General features: G+C 46.5%; 1 long non-coding RNA gene across 2 annotated transcripts; it reads left to right on the top strand.

Moving 5' to 3' along the window:
- Nucleotides 1–1,525: 1,525 nt before the first annotated feature.
- Nucleotides 1,526–11,653, top strand: LOC141176496 (uncharacterized). 2 transcript variants are annotated; one of them, XR_012253178.1, is made up of 3 exons: nucleotides 1,526–1,610; nucleotides 11,063–11,247; nucleotides 11,539–11,653. It is a non-coding gene; the product is annotated as an uncharacterized lncRNA (long non-coding RNA). The 2 variants fall into 2 exon arrangements; XR_012253177.1 differs by lacking the exon at nucleotides 1,526–1,610 and adding an exon at nucleotides 7,472–7,580.
- Nucleotides 11,654–15,773: the final 4,120 nt, after the last annotated feature.

Here is a 15,773-nt window from a genome sequence, read left to right on the forward strand (position 1 = left end):
TCCACCAATCAGAGAGCAGCCACACCCAGATCTTCCACCAATCAGAGATCAGCAGTGGGTATAAATAGCCGCTGCCACATGCCCGACTTAGCCTTGCACTGGTTGGGTCTCTCTTTTTTTTCCTCTCTCTTGGTCTCTCTCTCTCTCTCTCTCTCTTCTCTCTCTCTTCTCTCTCTCTTCTCTCTCTCTCTCTCTTCTCTCTCTCTTCTCTCTCTCTTCTCTCTCTCTCTTCTCTCTCTCTTCTCTCTCTCTTCTCTCTCTCTCCTCTCTCTCTCTTCTCTCTCTCTCTCTTCTCTCTCTCTTCTCTCTCTCTCTCTCTCTTTCTCTCTCTCTTCTCTCTCTCTTCTCTCTTCTCTCTCTCTCTCTTCTCTCTCTCTTCTCTCTCTCTCTCTCTCTCTTTCTCTCTCTCTCTCTCTCCGGCCCTCTTAAGGGCTACCCCAAATGTGTAAAAGATAGAAACCAATATTTGTGTTTGTCCGTTTTATGAGCCTTTGATTAACCCCTTCCCACTCTTTGCCATATATATATATATATATATATATATATATATATATATATATATATATATATACATAGTATGTGCAGGTGGGCCTTAAAGGGAATTTCCAGGACAAACATATTGATGGCCTATCCCCTGGTTAGCTCATTAATATCAGATTTGTGGGGGTCCGGCACGTGTCACCTCCACTAATCAGCTGTTTGCAGCTTCGGCAGAGGTCAGATGTAAACATTGTTGTGGAGCTGAACATCACAGCTCTGGTCACTGTGTAGTGGCTGCTCCCTGGTGCTGCAGATCAGCTCCTATTACATGAATATTAGCTGACTTGCAGGACCCACAGTATAGTGAATGGAGCAGTGATGTTCAGATCTTCAAACTATTTACATCTGAGCGTTGCAAACAACTGATGGGTAGAGCCAGTGCCGCGTGTCGGAGCCCACCGATCTGATATTGATAACCCATCCCCAGGATAAATCATCATTATTATACTACTGGAAACTCCATTAATGGATTGTCTGGGATTAATAACTCGAGCCCCTTCTTTAAGAAAAAACAGTCCCTAACTGGTCACAGGATAAATGTGGGATTTCAGGTCACCCATTTACTGCAATGTAGCTGACAATGCCACCCAGCGGATCTAAGCAAGTCCCGGGGCCACAACAATATACAGTCAGTGCCCGAGTATAGGATGGAAGATTAAAAAAAATCTTCAAAAATGTATTTTGTATGAGGTATACATCAAAAATACATGCAATGCTTTTCCTGACAACTCTGAGTTTTATAATGTGGAAAAAATCGTTTAAATAAACACTGTGTGAACATAACCCTAACTGGATTGTGACTGTGTATATACATATATAAGCTGCCCCTCCCCCACCATGTGAGCATTCTCAGCGCGTACTGACCAATGCTGTCCACCAGGTGGCAACAGCAGGAAATTACAGCGATGAGACAAACACTGCATGACAGCCCCGCCCCAATCTGTCCTATATCAGACACGCCCCCTACCAACGCCCCGCCTCCGCTGCCATGACAACCGAATTATTTAATGGCAAAAAGAGAGACCTTATATGAGCAGAGAAGTAGCGGCCGGAGCGCGGGGTCCGCACAGGTGAGCGCCCCCATAACACAGTGTATGTACTGCACGTCAGCTCTATGGCAGACTGTCACCTGTGCTGGATCCAGTACGTGTTACACTTATATCTGTGCAGAGACACAGAGGACGCAGCGGGGCCCTGTCGCCAGATATATATATATATGTGTGTGTGTGTGTATATACAGTATATATGTGTATGTATATGCTGTATTACTGTATATATGTGTGTGTGGGGATATACAGTATATATATGTGTATGTATATGCTGTATTACTGTATATATGCGTGTATATATGTACTAGCTATTGAACCCGTTCTACGCCCGGGTGGCGAGCATTTTTATTGGTATATGGTCCCCTATCCTGGTATTTGTGCTGCCCCCATCCTATTGTGGTATGCATGGTCCCTCCACCCCCCAATCCTGGTATACATGGCACACCTCATTCCCCAATCATGGTATGTATGGTCCCCTCACCCCCCAACCCTGGTATGCATGACACACCTCACCCCCCAATCATGGTATGTATGGTCCCCTCACCCCCCAATCCTAGTATGCATGGCACACCTCATTCCCCAATCCTGGTATGCATGGTCCCCTCACCTCCCAATCCTGGTATACATGGCACCCCTCACCCCCCAATCCTGGTATGCATGGCACCCCTCACCCCCAATCCTGGTATGCATGGCACCCCTCATTCCCCAATCCTGGTATGCATGGCACCCCTCATTCCCCAATCCTGGTATGCATGGCACCCCTCATTCCCCAATCCTGGTATACATGGCACCCATCACCCCCCAATCCTGGTATGCATGGTCCCCTCACCCCCCAATCCTGGTATACATGGCACCCCTCATTCTCCAATCCTGGTATGCATGGCACCCCTCACCCCCAATCCTGGTATACATGGCACCCCTCATCCCCCAATCCTGGTATACATGGTCCCCTCACCCCTCAATTCTGGTATACATGGCATCCCTCATTCCCCAATCCTGGTATACATGGCACCCCTCACCCCCTAATTCTGGTATGCATGGTCCCCTCACCCCCCAATCCTGGTATGTATGGTCCCCTCACCCCCCAATTCTGGTATACATGGCATCCCTCACCCCCCAATCCTGGTATGCATGGCACCCCTCACCCCCAATCCTGGTATACTTGGCACCCCTCATTCCCCAATCCTGGTATGCATGGCACCCCTCACCCCCAATCCTGGTATGCATGGCACCCCTCATTCCCCAATCCTGGTATGCATGGCACCCCTCATTCTCCAATCCTGGTATGCATGGCACCCCTCATCCCCAATCCTGGTATGCATGGTCCCCCCCCAATTCTGGTATACATGGCACCCCTCAGCCCCAATCCTGGTATGCATGGTCCCCTCACCCCCCAATTCTGGTATACATGGTACCCCTCACCCCCAATCCTGGTATGCATGGTACCCCCTCATCCCTATTCTGGTATCTATGGTACCCCCTCACATCCCCAATCCTGGTATGCATGGTACCCCTCATCCCTATCCTGATATGCATGGCACCCCTCACCCCCAATCCTGTTATGCATGGCACCCCTCACCCCCAATCCTGTTATGCATGGTCCCCTCACCCCCAATCCTGTTATGCATGGTCCCCTTACCCCCCAATCCTGGTATGCATGGCACCCCTCACCCCCCAATCCTGGTATGGATAGTCCCCTCACCCGCCAATCCTGGTATGTATGGTCCTCTCACCCCCCAATCCTGGTATGTATGGCACCCCTCACCCCCCAATCCTGGTATGTATGGCACCCCTCACCCCCCAATCCTGGTATGTATGGCACCCCTCATCCCTATCATGCTACACACACATACAAGAAAATAAACACTTATACTCACCTTTCTTCCCTGTGCTCCAGCGCTGTTTCCCGTTCTGCTGGAGGCCGGGGGAGGAGTGCGGCGCCGAAGTACGCGTGTGCTCATACCACGCTGTCCGGCTCCATTTTGCTGAAGACACATTGCAAATGTGTCTTCAGTAAAATGGCGCCGGATAGCGCTATGCGCATGTGCCGATTTCAATGCCTCCCTCTTCCCCCGGACTCTGGACCGAACAGAGGCGCCGCGGTAGCGCTCATCCCGGTCAGGTAAGTATGTAAGTATGGCGCCAGAGATCGCGGTATGTGTTCAGTGTATACGCATACCTCGATCTCCAGCACCATACACTCCTCTTACCTGTAACGGCTCCATGCGTTCTTCAGTCTGGAGCCAGACTGTGCAGGCGTGTCGCACTAGCGCAGACTATAAAGGCTTCAGACAGAGGGACGCTTGTAGCGTTATATTATAGATACTCTATATGTATGTATATATATATATATGTATACTGTATATGTGTATATGCATACTGTATGTATATATATATGTATACTGTATATGTGTGTATATATGTATACTGTATGTGTGTGTATATATGTATACTGTATATGGGTGTGTATATGTATACTGTATATGGGTGTGTATATATGTATACTGTATGTGTGTGTATATATATGTATACTGTATATGTGTGTGTATATCTATACTGTGTATATATGTATACTGTATATGGGTGTGTATATATGTATACTGTATATAGGTGTATATATATGTATACTGTAGATGTGTGTATATGTATACTGTATATGGGTGTATATATGTATGCTGTATGTGTGTGTATATATATATGTACAGTGGTGGCCAAAAGTATTGGCACCCCTGCAATTCTGTCAGATAATACTCAGTTTCTTCCTGAAAATGATTGCAATCACAAATTCTTTGGTCTTATTATCTTCATTTAATTTGCTTGCAAGGAAAAACACAAAAGAGAATGAAGCAAAAATAAAATCATTGATCATTTCACACAAAACTCCAAAAATGGGCCGGACAAAAGTATTGGCACCCTCAGCCTAATACTTGGTTGCACAACCTTTAGCCAAAATAACTGCGAACAACCGCTTCCGGTAACCATCAATGAGTTTCTTACAATGCTCTGCTGGAATTGTAGACCATTCTTCTTTGGCAAACTTGTAGTGAGCTGGCCGTCTCTGGCTGTTCTGTGATAATTGATATAGAGCCTGTTACAGAAGTGATTACACAGGATGATGTTGCCACCTTGTGGCCAGAGGTTGCACCTGCGCAGGGTGTGATGACAGAGAAAAAGACTGAGCCTCCTGTGTCCCGCCCTAGAGAGTCACGTGACCAAAGTGGGAAGCAGGAAAAAGCGCGCGCAGAGTCTGCTGTGGTCTGTGAAAAGAGCCAGGACGGTGTGCAGGCCCTCGTGTGTGGCGCAGGAGAGACTCTCAACGTGATTTCTTCTATCTGACACCATATCCTCGGAGCCTTCCCCAGCTCCTGCACTGCTGAAGGATTCAGCTGTTACACTCCCTGCTACTGGAGTGTGGACTACATAAGGGGACCCACCAGAGCTTCTATCCGGATCAGAGAGACTGTAAGCGGGACCTCTGGCGAGAGGCCGAAGTATCCCTTCCTTTGTTTCCGCGAATTCTGCTGTTCCTGTTTTTTCTCCGGCTGGGACGCCTTCCTGCAAAGACAGACAGGCCTGCGACGGGGGACACATCCTTCTGGAGTAAAGGACTGGTAACGTGTGAGTAGGGACAGTGAGGGTCAGCTTATCAGTACACGTTATTACTGTGCATATTTACGGTTGTCATTTATTGTTTTTTTTTCTTTGCTGTGTTAAAAATGTATGCGAGTAAAGATACGGTTGTCAAGATAGAGTCTGTGGGGATCTTGCTGGGCCAGATCATAGATACCAATGCGCGGCCTTGCCCGCGGTCACTTCAAACTGCTCCAGGTCCCTGATATTTGAAGGGAGCCTTCTCCAAACTGCCATTTTGCGATCTCTCCACAGGTGTTCTATGGGATTCAGGTCTGGACTCATTGCTGGCCACCTTAGAAGTCTCCAGTGCTTTCTCTAAAACCATTTTATAGTGCTTTTGGAAGTGTGTTTTGGGTCATTGTCCTGCTGGAAGACCCATGACCTCTGAGGGAAACCCAGCTTTCTCACACTGGGCCCTACATTATGCTGCAAAATTTGTTGGTAGTCTTCAGACTTCATAATGCCATGCACACTGTCAAGCAGTCCAGTGCCAGAGGCAGCAAAGCAACCCCAAAACATCAGGGAACCTCCGCCATGTTTGACTGTAGGGACCGTGTTCTTTTCTTTGAATGCCTCTTTTTTTTTCCTGTACACTCTATGTTGATGCTTTTTCCCAAAAAGCTCTACTTTTGTCTCATCTGACCAGAGAACATTCTTCCAAAACGTTTTAGGCTTTCTCAGGTAAGTTTTGGCAAACTCCAGCCTGGCTTTTTTATGTCTCGGGGTAAGAAGTGGGGTCTTCCTGGGTATCCTACCATACAGTCCCTTTTCATTCAGACGCCAACGGATAGTATGGGTTGACACTGCTGTACCCTCGGACTGCAGGGCAGCTTGAACTTGTTTGGATGTTAGTCGAGGTTCTTTATCCACCATCCGCACAATCTTGCGTTGAAATCTCTCGTCAATTTTTTTTTCCGTCCACATCTAGGGAGGTTAGCCACAGTGCCATGGGCTTTACACTTCTTGATGACACTGCGCACGGAAGACACAGGAACATTCAGGTCTTTGGAGATGGACTTGTAGCCTTGAGATTGCTCATGCTTCCTCACAATTTGGTTTCTCAAGTCCTCAGACAGTTCTTTGGTCTTCTTTCTTTTCTCCATGCTCAATGTGGTATACACAAGGACACAGGACAGAGATTGAGTCAACTTTAATCCATGTTAACTGGCTGCAAGTGTGATTTAGCTATTGCCAACACCTGTTAGGTGCCACAGGTAAGTTACATGTGCTGTTAATTACACGAATTAGAGAAGCATCACATGATTTTTCAAAGGGTGCCAATACTTTTGTCCACCCCCTTTTTTAGGTTTGGTGTGGAATTATATCCAATCTGGCTTTAGGACAATTCTTTTTGTGTTTTTTTCATTGAAGACAAATTAAATGAAGAGAATAATGCCAAAGAATTTATGATTGCAATCATTTTCAGGAAGAAATTGAGTATTATCTGACAGAATTGCAGGGGTGCCAATACTTTTGGCCAGCACTGTATACTGTATATGGGCGTGTGTATATATATATGTATACTGGTATGTGTGTGTATATGTGTGTATATATGTGTATATATGTATACTGTATATGTGTGTATATATGTATACTGTATATGTGTGTATATATGTATACTGTATATGGGTGTGTATATATATATATATATATATATACAGTATATGGGTGTGTATATATATATATATATACTGTATACTGGGTGTGTATATATGTATACTGTATAAGTGTGTATATATATGTATACTGTATATGGGTGTATATATATGTATACTGGTATATGTGTGTATATATGTATACTGTATATGGGTGTATATATGCATACTGTATATGTGTGTATATATGTATACTGTATATGTGTGTATATATGTATACTGTATATGTGTGTATATATATGTATACTGTATATGGGTGTGTATATATGTATACTGTATATGTGTGTATATATATGTATACTGTATATGGGTGTGTATATGTATACTGTATATGTGTGTATATATATGTATACTGTATATGGGTGTGTATATATGTATACTGTATATGTGTGTATATGTATACTGTATATGGGTGGATATATACAGTACAGACCAAAAGTTTGGACACACCTTCTCATTTAAAGATTTTTCTGTATTTTCATGACTATGAAAATTGTACATTCACACTGAAGGCATCAAAACTATGAATTAACACATGTGGAATTATATACTTAACAAAAAGTGTGAAACCACTGAAAATATGTCTTATATTCTAGGTTCTTCAAAGTAGCCACCTTTTGCTTTGATGACTGCTTTGCACACTCTTGGCATTCTCTTGATGAGCTTCTAGAGGTAGTCACCGGAAATGGTCTTCACCTCACAGGTGTGCCCTGTCAGGTTTAATATGATAAAGTGCTTTATTCTTTGTCGGGTCCAGGGGTCCTGTAGAATGTGAATCCCTGAGGAACAACGTATCCTTGGCTTGTGCCAAGACAGAAGAAAAGTTGCTGAACACTTGGTACCCCAACGTGATCAATCTATTTGCCAATCAAGATGCCCTGCAGTTGATTAATGCGGACAAATTGGATTCCTTTTATAACTGCGTCTCGACTAGCGGGGTGCCTCAAGGGTCTGTCTTGGGCCCTATATTATTTAATATACTTATTAATGATCTAGTGGAAGGGTTGCATAGTAAAATAGCAATATTTGCAGATGATACTAAACTTTGTAACGTAGTTAATACAGATGAGGATAGGGCACAGCTACAGGAGGATTTAGATAAATTGGGGAGTTGGGCCAAAAAATGGCAAATGGGGTTCAATGCCGATAAATGTAAGGTCATGCACATGGGAAAGAAAAACAGCAGTCACCCATACATATTAAATGGGAAACCGTTGGGGAAATCTGACATGGAGAAGGACCTGGGCGTCTTGGTTAACAGCAAATTAAATTGGAGTGCCCAGTGTCAGGCAGCAGCTGCGAAGGCAAATAGAGTCATGGCATGCATCAGAAGAGGAATAGGGGCATATGATGAGAACATTGTTCTTCCTCTGTATAAAGCGCTGGTAAGGCCGCACTTAGAATATTGTGCACAGTTCTGGGCTCCGGTACTCAGGAAAGACATATTGGAGCTAGAGAGGGTACAAAGGAGGGCGACTAAGGTAATAAAGGGAATGGAGGGACTAGAATACCCAGAGAGGTTGTCCAAATTAGGCCTATTTACGTTGGAAAAGAGAAGGCTTAGGGGAGACCTCATAAACATGTATAAATACATCAGGGGGCTGTACAGAGATCTCTCCCATGACCTGTTTATACCAAGGATGGTGACAAAGACGAGGGGGCACACTATGCGTCTGGAGGAAAGGAGGTTCCTGCACCAGCATAGAAGGGGATTCTTTACGGTCAGAGCTGTGAGACTCTGGAATTCTCTGGGAGAGGAAGTGGTGATGTCCAACTCACTTAATGAGTTCAAGAGAGGACTGGACGCCTTTCTTGAGAACAATAAAATTACATCTTATGCTTAGTGATAGTTAATTAATCCAGGGATTTAATCTGACTGCCAGATTGGAGTCGGGAAGTGAATTTTTCCTCAATGATGTAAATTGGCCTATACCGCATGGTTTTTTTTTGCCTTCCCCTGGATCAACGCTGCGGAATAGCTGCAGTGCACAAGAAATAGGCTGAACTGGATGGACACTTGTCTTTTTTCGGCCTTTTAAACTATGTAACTATGTAACACTTATGTCCAAGCAGGTAAAGGCGGCTGCAAGATCCGTGATATATAAGGATTCATGTTCATTATTGTATCTCTGGATCAGACATAGACTCAGAGTGATACAACTAAATAGACCCTATAGGGGTAAAGTTGGCATATCCGGGGGGAAATATATCCCAGATTTGCCAAACTGAGCCAACTCATGAAACACATGGGTACATAGGAGAAGAAAGAGTTAATTGGCGTAAAAAATATAAATTTTTATTCCATCAAGTTAAAAAACGTACATAGTAAAAAGAGAAATGACATAATACGGATAGTATAAAGACACTAATTAGATTACCAATGTAGCAAGATATGTTACAAAGTATACATATATGGTCACGCATATGGTCACAGTGGGACATGAGCAATATAGATAATATAGCATAAGGTTAGTATATCAAGACAATCCAATGAGTGTAATAATATATCAAAAAGTAATCCAGAAGTATTCCATAGTCATTGGATTTACACTTGCCATATGCAGCAGGTATCCATCTAAATAATGCTCCTGCCCACAAATAATCAGATACATGTCACATAAAACATTTTTTAAGGTAGTCTCTTACCACAAAGAGTGCCAAAAAGGAGGGTAAAGTGCATAAAGGAACGCACAGTGGCAGAGTGGTATTCCCATCTCATATATTTATGGCACTTCCACAGTCTGAGGACGCACATTCGGCTGAAGTATATTGCTGCGCAGGGACATGCCGGGTCCCTGAGCTGCAATGCATGCTGCCAGCCAATCAAAGGCCGGTAGCTGATGTCGGCGTGCCAGTCACGAGCGACGCATGGAAGTGACGTCATGCGCTGCCCTTGCCGGCACACTGAAATCAGCTACAGAAGAAGACGCCGCATGTCGTGGGAGCGCAGGAAGGTAAGAAGAATCATTTATTTTTGTTTATTTAATGTATTAGAAAAGAACGACAGAACATTATACCAGGAAAGGGCCAAGGATGGGGAGCATTAGACAAGGAAGGGGCTCAGGGTGGGGAGAATTAGACAAGGAAGGGGCCCAGGATGGGGAGCATTATATAAAGAAGGGGCCCAGGATGGGGAACATTATACAAGGAAAGGGCCCAGGATAGGGAGCATTATACCAGAATGGGGGTCATTATACCATGACATGGGCCAGGATGAAGGACATTACACCAGGAAGGGCACAAGGATGGAGGTCATTATACCAGAATGGGGCCTAGGATGGGGGACAGGATACCAGGATGGAGGACATTGTTATAGGATGGGGGACATTGTACCAGGATTGGGGACATTGTTACAGGAAGGGGCCAGGATGGGGGACATTATTACAGTAAGAGGCACAGGACCAAGGACATTATACCAGGAAGGAGCCCAGGATTGGGACGTTATTGCTGAAAGGGGCTCAGGATGGGGGGTATTATACACAGAAGGTGGATATTATAACAGGAAGAGGCCCAGGATCGGGGATATTATAACAGGAAGGGGCGCAGGATGGGGAACATTATACCAGGAAGGGGCCTAGAATGAGAGACATTATTATAGGATGGGGCTACAATGGGAAACATCCAAGGCAGGGACGAACACGCGCATCATTATCGGATCTAGAATGCTACAAGGGCCCATACATCTGACCAACATGCTGGTGGGGGCCCAGGTCCAAATTTTGCACATCTGCAGGAACATGGCATATGGCTTAACAGTATGTCATATGTTGGGAAGGGGTTAAGCTACAGCACATTACATAGCCTCTTGCAGCTATATCAATGGAAAAATTAAAAAATGTATGGCTTTTTGAAGAAGGGAAGGAAAAAATGCAAAACAAAAAATTATCCGGTCCTGAAGGGATTAAGGAGTTCCCACCCACAGTAAATGTTGTCACTCAGCTTAAAATCTTCACTTGCTTATTAGCAGAAGCTAAGGTTTCATTAGGATCTCCGAGGCTAAAGTTACATGCGGCTCCAGCTTACATGTAAAGGGGATGGTATCAAGGAGTCTCGCCAAACTTTCCCTACAAATGTCCAACAATTCAGAATTCATATCCATTGATAATTTATCTTCTAAAATGATAGCATTTTTTTTCTATCCTTTTCATTTTATGTGTAATTAACTTTTTGCTCTCCTCCTTTAAGCAATGGGAGGAACGACTGATAAGGATCCAGGAAACCATTGATGAATGGCTGAAGGTGCCGACCCAGTGGCTTTAATCTTCTCTTCTGAGGACATCATGCAGCAAATGCCTGAAGAAGGACGCTTATTCCAGACTGTGGACAGAAACTGGAGAGAGATCATGAAACATTGCGTTAAAGACCCGAAGGTAAATGGATGCTTCATGGTGGACTGATACAAGAAAGCACGGTCATCTTGCATCCAGGATTGATGTTTTCCAAGAGTCCGTGTCCTGATGCTTCCATCACAAGGATCCCGGGTTATGGGGCTCCGCACTGCCTGGACTCCAGCCTCCCGCATCTTCTATTTTCTATCCAAATAGGTTCTAATTTTTCTTTTAATATAAACTATTGGCACAATAGTCAATGAATGTGACCTTTTTTCAGTCTCTATAACTATATAATGGAATCTTACTTATGGGCTATCTACTTTGTTTTAGGTTTTAAGCGCCACTTCTCTGACCGGACTTCTGGAGAAACTTCAGGACAGCAATGTGCTTCTGGATAAAATCATGAAAGGGCTGAATGCCTATCTGGAGAAGAAGAGGCTTTTTTCCCACGGTATAGTCCTTTCACTTGTTGCAATGATTGTATATATTCCTTAAATATTTTTTTTTCTTATTTAAACGCATTGAAATCATTTTTGTAATTGGATTTCATTAATAATTTTGCACTGTTTGCCTTCTATTGGCTCTGTGTTGCGCTGGCTATTGGACTTATTTTTAATCTGTCTTTTTTCAGCTCCTCTTAGCCGATTTATGACCACAGATCACATCAAAGCTGAATGTGCAGGAAACAAAAAGCCTAACGGTGCAACATTTTTAATGAAACTGAATTGTCGCAAATACTCGCAATTAAATGGGTATTCCCATCTCCAAGATCCTATCCCAATATGTAGTAGGCGTAGTAATAATAATAATATTAGCAAATACCTCCAATTAGAAGTGTAGTATAGTTCTTCTGATTCACTATGTCGCTTTCCCCATGTGCAAGGCATTGCAGTAGCTTCGGTATCCATGGTTACGACCACTCATATAGTGACAGTTATTTGCTAGTGGTCGTAACCTAAGCTACTGCAATGCCCTGCACATGGGGTAAGCAACAAAACAAATCAGAAGAACTATACTAAACTTCTAATTGGAGGTATTTGCTAATATTATTATTATTACGCATACTACATATTGGGGTAGAATCCTGGAGATGGGAATACACATTTCAGTTAAATAAAAAAAAGTTCCCAAAGCTGGATAGCCCCTTTAAGCTAACCATACGCATGACATATGAGATACCCGTGGTCTGAATGGTTATTTGGCTATTTCTCCTGACTCCCACCTATTCTGCTGAACAGTCATGTGGTTTTAATGGGGAGAGAGGAGAAAGTCGGTACTGGACACCTCCGGCAGCGGGTTATCTCCCCTGAGAACCAAAAGACCGGGTATTGAAATCCCATCTGCCCGATCCTTCTGGCCCTGACATCCTCTATCGGGGGAGAGTCAGGAGACCCCCATACACATCAGTGGGTAGGCCGGTCCTGCTGCAATCGTCAGGTTTAAACTATTTTAATCCAATGTGTATGGGGACTGAATCTTTACTTTAAAGCTTTGCTTTTCTATTTTCTCACATAGACACTAATACAAATGGCGCCTGACCCAATACTTTAATGACATCTTTATCATATTGTGCATTTTCGCTTTAGCTTTTTCTTCCTGTACAACGATGAAATGCTAGAAATTCTCTCTGAGACTAAAGATCCTCTGCGGGTCCAACCACATCTAAAGAAGGGCTTTGAAGGCATAGCAAAGCTGGAGCTCCTTCCTAACCTGGACATCAAAGCCATGTACAGCACCGAGGGGGAACGCGTAGAGCTCATCCAGACCATCTCCACCTCCGAGGCTCGGGGGGCCGTGGAGAAGTGGCTCATCCAAGGGGAAGATGTCATGTTAAGGAGCGTGCATGATGTTATTGCTCGGTCACGAATGGTACGGATCTACCTACAGACCAAAAGCATTAATTGAAACTAATCTAGTCTATATATATAATCGTCTTATCCCGTCTGTCTGTCTGTGTGTCTGTCTGTCCAGGAAATCCCGCGTCGCTCATTGGTCCGGCAGCGGCCAATCAGCGCCGGGGGATTTCTAAAAAAAGATGGCGGCCGTTAGCGGCTCATCTGCGGGACGGAGCTGAGCGGCGATGCAGCCGGGAGATGACCGGCGCAAGGCGCTCATCTCCCGGCCGGCAACAGCAGAAGGAACCCGACCGACGGACCCATCTGCGGGATGGAGATGCAGCCGGAAGGACCGCCGGCGTCGCTGACCTCCATGCGGAAGGGAGGACCGGGGAGCGGCGCTGCGGGTCGGGATACTTCTGCTGTGAGCGCCCGCTATGTCCCGGGTTCTCGCAGCGGAAGTAGCCGCACAGGCAGCGCCGCTCCCCGGTCCTCACCAAGACGATTCGATGATTGATCGCGGTCTTCGGACCCGACCAATCACTGATCTTAGCGCAAAACTTAAACACCGCTGTGCTGATTGGTCGCCGACGCTGCCCGCGACCAATCACCGATCTTGGCTCCACATTTAAACACCGCTGTGGTGATTGGTCGCGGCCGATATTTAAATTTGGCGCCAAAATCGGTGATTGGTCGCGGCCGATATTTCAATTTGGCGCCCAAATCGGTGATTGGTCGCGGTCAGCGTCCGCGACCAATCAGCACAATAGTGTTTAACTTTGGCGCCAAGATCAGTCATTGGTCGCGGGCCAAGACAGCGACCAATCACCGATTTGTGCGGCACTTTTAAATAGCGTCCGTGACCAATTGGATGTCAGCGCCGCTCCCCGGTCCTCCCTTCACACCCTAGCCGCATGGATGTCAGCGCCGCTCCCCGGTCCTCCCTTCACACCCTAGCCGCATGGATGTCAGCGCCGCTCCCCGGTCCTCCCTTCACACCCTAGCCGCATGGATGTCAGCGGCGCTGCCTGTGCGGATACTTCCGCTCCGAGAACCCGGGACATGAGCGGGCGCTCGCAGCAGAAGTATCTGGACTCGCAGCGCCGCTCCCCGGTCCTCCCTTAACACCCTAGCCGCTGATGTCCCCACTGTATCCGCATGGTCTTACAAAGGTCCGGACATTTGTGTTAAAAATCGCTGATTGGTCGCTGGCGCTGCCCGCGACCAATCACCGATTTGGGCGCCAAATTTAAATATCAGCCGCGACCAATCAGCACAGCGGTGTTTAAATGTGGAGCCAAGATCGGTGATTGGTCGCGGCCGATATTTAAATTTGGCGCCCAAATCGGTGATTGGTCGCGGGCAGCGCCAGCGACCAATCAGCGATTTTTAACACAAATGTCCGGACCTTTGTAACACCATGCGGATACTGTGGGGACATCAGCGGCTAGGGTGTGAAGGGAGGACCAGGGAGCGGCGCTGCGGGTCGTGATACTTCTGCTCCGAACGCCCGCTCATGTCCCGGGTTCTGGTCGCGGTCTTGGCCCACAACCAATCACGGATCTTGCCGCAAAAGTTAAACACTACGGTGCTGATTGGTCGCGGACGCTGACAGCGACCAATCACCGATTTTGGCGCCACATTCAAATATCGGCCGCGACCAATCACCGATCTTGGCTCCACATTTAAACACCGCTGTGCGGATTGGTCGCGGACGCTATTTAAATGTGGCACCAAAATCGGTGATTGGTCGCGCCCAGCGTCGGCGACCAATCAGCACAGCGGTGTTTAAATGTGGAGCCAAGATCGGTGCGGGCGCTCTCAGCAGAAGTATCCCGACCCGCAGCGCCGCTCCCCGGTCCTCCCTTCACACCCTAGCCGCTGATGTCCCCACAGTATCCGCATGGTGTTACAAAGGTCCGGACATTTGTGTTAAAAATCGCTGATTGGTCGCTGACGCTGCCGCCGACCAATCACCGATTTAGGCGCCAAATTTAAATATCGGCCGCGACCAATCACCGATCTTGGCTCAACATTTAAACACCGCTGTACTGATTGGTCGCGGACGCTATTTAAATGTGCCGCCAAGATCGGTGATTGGTCGCGGCCAGCGCCAGCGACCAATCAGCGATTTTTAACACAGATGTCCTGACCTTTGTAACACCATGCGGATACTGTGGGGACATCAGTGGCTAGGGTGTGAAGGGAGGACCGGGGAGCGGCGCTGCGAGTCCGGATACTTCTGCTGCGAGCGCCCACTCATGTCCCGGGTTCTTGCAGCGGAACTATCCGCACAGGCAGCGGCGCTGACATCCATGCGGCTAGGGTGTGAAGGGAGGACCGGAGAGCGGCGCTGACATCCAATTGGTCGCGGCCGCTATTTAAATTTAAATGTGGCGCCAAAATCGGTGATTGGTCGCGCCCAGCGTCGGCGACCAATCAGCACAGCGGTGTTTAAATGTGGAGCCAAGATCGGTGATTGGTCGCGGCCGATATTTAAAATTGGCGCCCAAATCGGTGATTGGTCGCGGGCAGCGCCAGCGACCAATCAGCGATTTTGAACACAAATGTCCGGACCTTTGTAACACCCTGCGGATACTGTGGGGACATCAGCGGCTAGGGTGTGAAGGGGGGACCGGGGAGCGGCGCTGCGGGTCCGGATACTTCTGCTCCGAGCGCCCGCTCATGTCCCGGGTTCTCGCAGCGGAAGTAGCCGCACAGGCAGGGGCG

Source organism: Phyllobates terribilis, unplaced genomic scaffold (genome assembly GCF_046119375.1).
Source record: "Phyllobates terribilis strain yellow unplaced genomic scaffold, ASM4611937v1 Scaffold_27__1_contigs__length_16484149, whole genome shotgun sequence".
Classification (NCBI taxonomy): Eukaryota; Metazoa; Chordata; class Amphibia; order Anura; family Dendrobatidae; genus Phyllobates; species Phyllobates terribilis.